The sequence below is a fragment of the Malurus melanocephalus genome, unplaced genomic scaffold (genome assembly GCF_030028575.1).
Source record: "Malurus melanocephalus ecotype Western Australia unplaced genomic scaffold, MMel_1.1 scaffold_44, whole genome shotgun sequence".
NCBI lineage: Eukaryota > Metazoa > Chordata > Aves > Passeriformes > Maluridae > Malurus > Malurus melanocephalus.
Genome location: NW_026623276.1, coordinates 327,387 through 337,547, shown reverse-complemented (window position 1 = coordinate 337,547; position 10,161 = coordinate 327,387). Strand labels below are relative to the sequence as shown.

Sequence of the window (10,161 nt, the reverse complement as noted above, 5' to 3'; positions counted from 1 at the left end):
ACTCTGTATCCAGCTGAATCAAACTGGTGTTTAACAGCACTCCAGCCAATGTTCCAGCAGKCTAGGAGAGATGGAAACTAGCAGAAATTGGAAAGCCATTGCTGGGAATGATGTCAGATTTGTCTTTACTGTGTCATCTCCAGCAGCAATTCTAGGTCAGAATCAAACTTTTGTATATTACTCTTCTATGCAAACATTAGCAAATGAGTATGAAAAATGTATTCTTTATAATGGAAAAAAAAAGTCCAGCAATATTCTGCCAGTATAGATCTTCAGTTAATTTAAATGAGAAGTGATATTTTGTATCGAGATGGGATGCTCATAAAAGTTTTGGAAATATGTGAGTTAAGATGAAAAAAAAACAAAATTAAATCAGCAATGCTATGAAGATTTTACATTTAAGTGACAYATGACAAAGTTGAGTTTGGTTTGTTAGGCCTCCATTTCAGGTCTACCTTGTCAGCTCACTATCTGACCATTGTGAAAGCTCACCACACCATGAGCCATGCAGCTGAAAATTCCCACTTGCCCTCAGTTAAGCAAAGGCAGCATTAAACATCAGCAGTATCAAAATTTCCCTTTTATCCCTGAAATATTAAGCCCAAGTGCTATTTAAGTGTCACCAAACATGAGCTGTGCTAAGCCCTCAGATGGTGAGGAGCTCYATCTCTTTGCAAGGTTTCATAGGTTCCCCCAAGAACACGTCTGTGGAAAAGCCATACACCTGTATGCAAATAAACACWTGAACGTAGCATATGTATGTAAACACAAATGCATACATGCATATGCATAAGTGATCTATAATTGATATGAAGWGGCTTATCACCCAGCAGGTGGCACTCATACCCTGAGCTCCCGAGGCTGGAGCACGGTGGGAGGCTGGCACTCGGCGCTGCTCTACAGGAGGCACCATCTTCCTCAGAGGCAAAGACACCATGGGTGCGAAAGCACTCGCCACCCTTTTGCAAGGCCGGATGTGTCAAGTCYGGCATCCGGGCCAAAATTCCATCTATCTGCTGGCCAGGCACCCTCTCCATTCATTCCCTCCACAGCTGCAAGGCTCCCCCTTGACTGCTGCTGATTCTCAAGTGCTCTTGCAGCCTTTCCAGAGGAGCAGCATTTTGGGGACTGAAAGGGTCCTGGAACATTTTCCATATAGAAGCGTCACATTATGATGTCAAGAATAATATGACTAAATGTAAAGCTTCCTTCAGACTTCATCACTTCTCTTCTCCATTTGACACACCCAACTAGCTTTCAATTAGTCCCACTAATAATTTGAGCTTTTGAAGATCTTATGAATGAGCAAATCAGAACTGGCAGAGGAAATGTTGTTTTCCTTTGATTAAAATTAAAGACTTGTTTTCGCCCAAGACTTAAGTGTCACTRTCATATGTACGTTCTTAATACACCTCCTTCTTCAGCTGAGTGGTGCTTAAACTTCAGCTGAGTGGGTTTGTTTTTAAAAAAATATTTTCCTTTCCAATTCAATATTCCACCCATCTCCATTCCCTCTTAAAAAAAAATCAGTTTAGAAGTATCAATTTGAAAACATCAGCTCTTCGTAGAGTAGTGCTCTTTCCCATTAAGAGAATGCTTCGTGTCAGATTGAAAGATACCTTTCCAAGGTCATTTCATGTTCCAATGGGTTTGTTATGAAGTTGTGGAATGGCAGATAAGGTTGCATGAGATAGTAAAGTGCCTTCCTAAGCTAGTTCTGGGCAGTAATGTGCAACCAATATTTGAACAAGGGACTTCTTTAACATTTACCTCTGAAAGAAACTTCAAGTGCTGAAATAAATGCTGCTGCAGGAAGGAGACRAGTAGTACTGAGATAGTGATAATCTGTTTCCCACTTAAAAAAAAAAGGCCAAAGGAAAAAAAAAAACATTTTCTTGACAAATTTGCACAAACTGCACACGTTCATGGTACTTGGCAAAGGTTGGGTGCTTCTAGGAACATTAGGGGGTATCTTTTCAGCAAGTTAAAATACTCAACCTTATGTGATATTGAGGATTTGATGTTAAAAACTGCTCAATTCAGTATCAATAGCGATGCCTTCAAGTTAGAATAACAAGGACACCAGCGTAGCTTCCTATTAAGTACAGGACTGATAATTTRCAAGGTTAAAAAAAAGAAGGGAAAAAAAAAAAAAGAAAAAAGAGAGAAAGAGAGCATATCTAAGAACAGTTCTTTGAAAGTCTTGTAGTTACAAGTGTGAGAAAYGATGATCCAGTATTTTTAGACTGCTTCTAACAGAACCCAAAAATGGAGGAAACCATATAACAGTATCCTCTTAGCAAGCTTTTAATACTGCCTGAGCCYATCCCAAACTCTGAAAGAAGGTAAGCATCTGGCAGCACACTGAATTGCGTGCCACCATTTCAGCCATCGTACTAGGGGCTAAATCCTTCCCTGGAAAGAACAGAGTAACAAACATGCAAACTCCAGAGAGAAGGGGGGAAAAAGATCCTCCTCACATATGCTTAGCTACAGCTTAACATGGTTTAAAGCTTGAGGAAGGATCACCCATTCGAATACAAAACCGCAACTATTTGGCATTGAAACAGCCCTAGCAAAAGGGTAAAGGCGTCTGAGTGGGTGTTTTTTCAAGTCCTAAATGAGCATTTTGGGGGTCCGACAGCCTGACAGGAAAAAAAAAAAATAGAAAAATGGCCACCCAGCACTGAACTATGYACAAAATGCAGAGTTTCGGCGCTTCCAGTTCTGCATTGCACCCTGCGCTCCCAGCCCCCCGCATTCCCACAGGCTCCCAAACGCCCCCGGCTCCCCCACGCCGCTGTCCATTGCCGGGGAACGGGGGAGGGCACGGTCCCTCGGCGTTATCTGCAACCACCCCCAGGGCTCCATTACTACTACTTTTAATTTTCCTGCTAGTATCACTTTTCTAATGAATTGCTGTTACTACAGAAATGTAAATGTCGCCAGCTGAGTAGTTCGGGGTTTTTTTAAACATCCGAAAAGGTAGAGAAAAGGGGGGAGGGGGGAGGGGAGTTTAATAGCCACTATTAAACATTTCTCACGTTAAAGCCGCACCGACCCCGCCACCCGCAAAACCTTGCGGCTTCATCAGGACTGGCCCCAAGCCCCCAAAAAGGGCTTCAGCGCCCCATCAGCACCGGCTGGGCTCACCAGCGGATGCTCCCCAGGCCTCGCTCCGGCTTGCGCAGCCCACCCCCTCCGCGCCCCCGCAGCCCACCCCCTCCGCGCACCGCCCGTAACTTTGCGGGCGCCGCCGCGTCCCAGCGCCCAGGCGGATCTTCCGCGGGAGATGCTGAGCTCCGCGGAGGGCAGAAACGCGGGAAGGGCGGCTGAGGGACAGGGTCCGGCAAGAGCCGTACCCCGCCTGCGGCACTCCCGCACCGAACCGCGCCGCACCGCAAGTCCGCCCCGCCACCGGAGCGGGGGCAAACCCTGCCCGGGGACCCCCGAAGCGACCCGCGGCGGGGACGAGCTGGGGCACGGGACAGCCCGTACGGCCAAAAGGAAAAACGCGGAGGGAGGAATGGAAAGAGGCGAAGAGGCGCCCCCGCGCCGCAGCCCCGCCGCCCCAGCCCTCCCTCCCGCGCAGCGGCGCGGAGCGATGCGCAGCAGCAGCGCGCCCCCGGGGGCAGCGCACGCCCCTCGGCCCTCCCCGCTGACCTCAAGCCAAGGACAGCCCGGCGGTGCCGCTGCCCATCGCGACCCGCGGGCCCCGCTGAACGGAGCCAGGCCAGGGCGGCAGCAAGGGCGGCCGGGGAAGCGAGGGGAGCGGGGGCTCCTCACCTGAGCCTGCCCCGGGAGCTGCTCTCCGCCGCCGCCGCGGGAGGGACGCGGMTCCTGCCGCTCTCCACAAAGGAGGCTGGCGCTGACAACCCCGGCCCGGCGAAGTTACGCGCCGTCGCGGAGCCGGGCTCCCACCTGCAGCGCCCGTCAGACTCCGGCAGCCGGCACGGCACGGCTCGGCTCGGCTCGACACCGCACGGCTCGGCCCGCCCCCCCGCTCCCCATTGGAGCCGCCGCCGCCCCGCCTCCGCCCGCCCGCCCGGAGCGCCCGCGGGGGCGGCGGTGGGCAGCGCTCCGGGACCCTCCTGCCCGCGGGGCTGGCGGCCGGGCCAGGTGAGGAACCGTGCTAGGCATCAGCTTCTCTTGCCACCGCGCCACGGCTCCTGGTTTGGGGTGGTTATTCTTCTTCTTTTTTTTTTTTTTTTTTCTATTCTGGGGGAAAAAGGAAAATACTAAAAGCGGGTGCGTGATGTTACTTTATGCCAGTGTTTCGTGCTGTTAGTGTTACGGGAGCCCGTCGCTTCAGCAGGCGCTGAGAGGCTCTGATGCAGACAACTGCTCTCCGGTCCGAGCCATCTGAACACGATCACTAATGCCCCGAACAGGCAGCGGCAGTTCAGGCAGGATGTCACAGGGTGAGTACTCCGTGACAGATCCAGGGAAACCACAAACTTCTGTGCAACAGCTAGAGCATAGGGCTGCTTTGGCTTCCTGAGGGCTTCCCGAGGAATGCTGTTTTCAAAAAAAAAATAAGCATCTCATCCTTTCAATATGCTTCCCTCAGCCTGCAGAAAATTCTGGCTCTTTTGTTTCATTTTTCTGTTGAAATTATAGGTAGCCCTTTCACAAATTGCTCTCTAGACATACAGAAGGACAGCATTTGGAAAATGTGGGAGAGAAACAAGAATACACCAGCAGTGGTGGGAGTTTGAGAAATAAGCTTCCAGACAGTGGAAATTCCCCTTTAGATTTGGATGCAGCCACCCTGAAATTCTGAGGAATAGAGGTTGCTGTTCTGGGAACACAGCTGTTTCAGGATGGGAAATTTTCAGCCACATTTGGAGGTGATGGAATATCTAAGAGAAGTGAGAATTTCCTGGACCAAAGCACACCGGGAAAGTACCAGAACCACTCACAGCTGACTTGTGGGCAAAATGGTTGTGAGCTTTCCTCCCAGACAAGGGGAAGAGAATTCCCAGACCAGGCGCTTTGGGTGTCATGCTAAGTCATTAACACCAAGATTATACCTGACCCTGCCAAGGTCTGTAAGTCACGCCGAGGCTGACTTATCCCCCGTGGGAGGCAGCCAGAATCGCTGCATTTAGAAAGCCTGCTGGCTACACAGAGCCCAGCAAATCCCTCTGCTCAGCAGCAGGGAAGGCTTCTCCGTTCCCAGAGGCAAGCGACAGGACAGGGAGGGCTGTGTCCCAAAGGCCACGGCGCAGGCAGCGGTAGGAAGGGCTGTGGCGTCCCCTTGGCATGAGGCCAGCAGCCCCTGCTGCCACCCCAGCCTGAAGTTTGCCCGCAGTGCAAATAATTGCTGAGATCCACCAGATGTAGTCCTAAGAGTTCAAAGGATACCCGTGGGGGAGAACTCCTTGGGAGGCGGGGCACGGTGTGCCAGCTGCCGGTGGCAAAGGTTGAAGTTCCAATGGGGAAATTTTTGTTCAGCACATGAGATAATTTTCTGTGATAAGTTATGCTTAGGTCGGCTCAGTGAGAACATCGTGCTATTGAAGGGAGTTGTGTGGCAAGCAAATTTCCTGGGCGCCTGCATTTCTATTTTTTTATTTTTTTTAACTGTGGGTCTATGTACAGTTATCGACTTTTACAGCTTTGCAAATTGATATGCAAGAGGTGCACAGGACGAGGTGTGGGAGCTGGGACGTGACCCTGGCCGATGCATCAGCAGGAATCCAGTGATGTCAGCGTAGATGTGACTCCAGCTGGGAACGATGAGCCCAGGCTTCCCAGCAGGAGCAGGGCTGCGAGGCAAGCAGCGAAGCTGTGGGCAGGAGAGTGGCTTTGGTCACACCACGCAGATTTCCACTGGTTATTGCAGAATGGACTGATGGTGCATCCCATAGTGTGAAGGGTTTCTTATCTCTTCTAAGGTCGAGGCGGGTTCTAAGAAAGAGCCACATGTGTAGAATAAGAGCTGCAAAGTAAGTGCTGGGTTTGGGAAGGCTCCTGGTGCTTTGCCAGGCTGGCAGCAGGTACCTGGGTCTTTAGGGGAACTGACTTCAGGTAATTCGTGAGCGATCACCCAGCCCTGGGACAAAATGGCTGAAGCGTATTTTGTTCTGCTGATGTGGGAAAAGGCCGCGCCAGTCCCTGTCGGGGACGCATTAATTAAAGGAACTAATGGTGAGTTCCTAAAATATCTATCGGAGTGATCAGGATGTCTGCTGAGAGAAATCTGACTTGCTGGGCTTCAAGTTGTGCCAAGTCATTGTGTTCGTCAGGAAATGAGGGTGTTCTGGGGCAGGTAAAGCAGAAATAAATCACGCTAACCCTCCTCTGGTGCTCGTTGCTCCTGTTTCCAAAGCCCCGTTTCAGGAGGCGGCTTGCATACATTGGTTACATCGTTACTCAGTAGGATGTAACAGCTCTAAGAATTTTTTTTTTTTTTTGCTTTTATTGTGGTTAATGTTTTTAGCACATTGTATAGGAGTCTCTCCTTACCAATGTTGTCATCCTGAGCACCCCTTTCTGAAACTCCCCTGCCAAGTATCCCCTGCAAAATCTGCATTAGGAGAATGTTGATCTGATTTACAGTAACCTGACAAGACAACTTGTGGTGATACGTGATAAAACGTTGAAATCTTGCGACAGAGAGGACGTTCATCTCTGACCATGAACGTGGGATATCCCGGGAGGGGCTGGCTCAGGAGACCACAGAGCCTGCGAGCACAGGATGATGAATGAAGGGAAGTATTTGCAGCATCACCCTAAAGAGCCATTTACACCAGAGAGCATAATTATTCCCACACATTTCAGCAGTGCCTAGTGTGGGCTGCCCTCATATATCCAAACTTTTATGGGCCCTCTGTATTATTTGTGTGGCAGTGGTGGGGGTTTTACTTAAAATGAACCCAATTAAGAATGCTTCATCACCACTGCTTATTAACACACTTCCAGAATATCAAGGGGTGGGAGAGGAGTGGCTGGCAGCCCCTGCACTTCATACTCTGAAGGAGGAGTCCCACATTTTCCTGAGCTCTGTGCTCTGAAGGTGAGGCCAGAGATGCAGATTACAATGAAGCTTAGGTTCAMATAAAAGGGGTGATGAATACTGCAGTAATATACCATGCAGATGGTGTTTTCTTTGCAGAAGGACCTTTCTGAATGGTTTGTGTATCCCCACCATTGCCAGCACATCGGCTGGTAATGCTGTCATCCTCTGTCCCCAAGGGCATCCTACAGACCTTCCACCATGGCATCGGTCCTCACTGCTGTGCCATGGCAATCTGCTCCTGAAAAGTGCCCTGGTGTGACAACTTACCTGCTCACAGCAAAATCCAACAGCACTTGTTAAACCTTCCATTTCCAGTAAATGGAATTCTACACCAAAGAAGCAGCTTTGTCCCTGCCTGGTCGGGGTTTGTTAGAGGGACCAGGGCAGTTTTTGTTATAATTTGCCAGTCCCTGAGGATTGCTTTCAAGCTGGAGACCATTATTACCTGAGATTAGAGCTATCCCCAGCTTTWTTTTTATACCATCATCAGYGCACCTGATGTTTAAAGACAAAAARACAGAAAGAGGCAGCATCCCTTCCCCAGCTAATATACGGTTTGGTGACTGAAAGAGATTTATTGAAATCAATGTGCACTTTACCATCGATTTCTTTGTGCAGTGAGGCCTCCTTTAAAGCTTGTCAGCTTTTTCTTGTAAAGCTGAAATGAGACTAACCTGATGTATCAACAGTGAGTAGTTTGAAGTGATACTTCTCTTTCTCCCTCCCCCCTCTTTTTCTCTCTCCAGACTTGTGAGACACGACAAAATAACTCTTATTTAAAAATGTATTTATCACATTTACTGAAGGTGTCCAAACTGCCTAAATAAATAAAAAATGCATGCAAAATTCAATTTAGCATTGGCAGGGGACTTGACCAGATGATCTAACTGGTCGTTTATAGCTAGCTAYGACTGTAATTGCATGTCCACATCATGCTGTTTAAAATTTTAAATTCAACCCACACCATATTTTCATTCTGTGAAAGGAATTTACTTTAGCATCATTCTTTGTCCATGTCAGGAGAGCAATTTTTCACTTTTGATAAGAAAATGTCATTTTTTTTGTTTAAAAATTGCAAATGAAAAAGCTATTTCTATGTCTCCAGAGCTTTTATTTATTGATTGTCTCATTTTTAGTGAGTAATTTCAATTAATTTTATTATAATAACAATGTGTAGTGCAAAGCTATCAAATTGTACAGAAAAGACTTTAAATAAATTATTATGAATCATGATCTTGTCATGTGGAATGCTGCTTTTTCAGTCTCCATAGCTTGACCCCTAAAAAGAATAGCAAGAAATACATTATCTGACATTTTAAGTGGAGTGACAGGCTTCTACAATGAGGTGACCTGCTCAGTGGATGAAGGGAGAGCAGTGGACGTTKTTTACCCTGAAACATTTTGAGGAAAGAAAGGCATTTGACATTATTTCCTGTAAGACCCTCATTAATAAGCTGGAAATGTACAGGTTAGGTAAGTGGACAGTGAGGTTGACTGAAAACTGTCTGAATGACCAGGGCCAGAGTGTTGTGGTCAATGGCAGCAGGTCCAGTTGAGGTCAGGTCAGTAGCACCGTACATGAAGGCTCAGTATTAGTGGCCAATACCTCATAACACCTTCATTAATGATTGGGATGGCAGGGCAGAATTCAGCTCTGCAGATGAGAYGGAGCTGGGAGGAGTGGCACATACACCAGAAGGTTGTGTGGCYCTGGACAGGCTGGAGAAACGGGCAGATAGGAATCTCATGGAGTTCTATAAAGAGAAACTGCAAAGTGTCCCAACAGGAGAGGATCAACCAACCCCATGCAYCAGTACAGGCTGGATGTCAGTCAGCTGGAAATCAACTCTGCTGAGAAGGACCTGGAGGTTCTGATGTATGAGCAGCTGATCCCCAACCAGCATTGTGACCTTCATGGCAGCGACTGGCCCTTGCTGCAGAGAKGGTCAGTGGCACCTTGGGCTGCATAAGGAGTGCTGTCAGCAGGTCRAGGGAGGTGATMCTCCCCCTSTGCTCAGCRCTGTGAGGCCGTACCTGGAGTGCTGGGTCCAGTTCTGGGCTCCCTGGTATGGGGAATACTGCAGAGAAATCCCGTTAATGCCCTAAAGATCATTAAGGAGTTTCTGAGGTGGAAGGAGAGGCTCAGAGAGCTGGGACTGCTCAGTCTGGTGGAGAGAAAGGGCATCTTACATTTGAGTGTCGATATCTAATGGGAAGGAACAAAGATGAGACAGCCAGACTCTCTTCAGTGATTCCCAGTGCCGGGACAAGAGGCAGCTGGCAAAAATTAAATCACAAATAATTCCATCTGAACACAAAAAAACCCACACTTTTTACAGTGATGGCAGTCAAACGCTGGCACAGGTTGCCCAGAGAGGTTGTGGAGTCTCCTTCCTTGAAGATATTTAAAAGCCATCTGGACATGGCCTTGGGCAATCTGCTGTAGGTGTCCCTGCTTGAGCAGGGGGGTTGGACAAGGTGACCTCCAGAGATCCCTTCCAGCCTCAGCCATTCTGTGATTCCAGGAGTAATTCAGATACCACACAGAATGCACTCTTCCCACTTCACAATGAGAAAACAGCAAATTACTCCACTGCAATTCCATTTTCTGACTTTGATGAACGGAAATATGTTACACATCATTAACAACATGCCAGCATATTAAAACCATATTATGCTTGTAAAATAAAGAGCTTTTTTTTTTTATCCATTGCCATCAAATTTATTTCTGAGTTAATCTGAAAAATTAAATAAGTCCACATGGATCTCCCCGTTAGTGATGCCRAGGAAGTACATTCTTTAGTTTGAGATGAAAATATTTCTGTTCAAAGTTTGGGATGGAGCACGTACGCTCCCATGTTTCAAATTAAAACAAATTAGATGATTTTCAATGAGAAAGCTACGTCAAAGCGAAGGAGATGGCAGTATCGCAGATTGGCCATTCTGCCTTATAATGGCTCATCAGTCCGGGCCAAAAGTGCAGTAAAACCAGAGAAACATCTGTCCTTGGTCTTGTTGACGTGAACATGCAGGAGGCATATTGYGTTTTTGGACAGAACTGGTGGCTGCCTGCAAGTGTGAAGTCTGGACAATCCCAGACCACACTGAAGTGGAAGGGCATGCTGGTCGTCTTTCTT

At 48.0% G+C, this 10,161-nt stretch overlaps 1 protein-coding gene across 1 annotated transcript in view; it reads right to left on the bottom strand.

Annotated features, from left to right (window-relative positions):
- Positions 1-3,969, bottom strand: part of EPB41L3 (erythrocyte membrane protein band 4.1 like 3) — a 141,386-nt gene extending 137,417 nt beyond the window's left edge. Inside the window, exon 1 of the mRNA XM_057364891.1 lies at positions 3,787-3,969. The gene's annotated coding sequence lies outside the window, so the exon portion shown is untranslated. The remainder of the gene's footprint in view (positions 1-3,786) is intronic.
- Between the last annotated feature and the right edge of the window lie 6,192 nt (positions 3,970-10,161).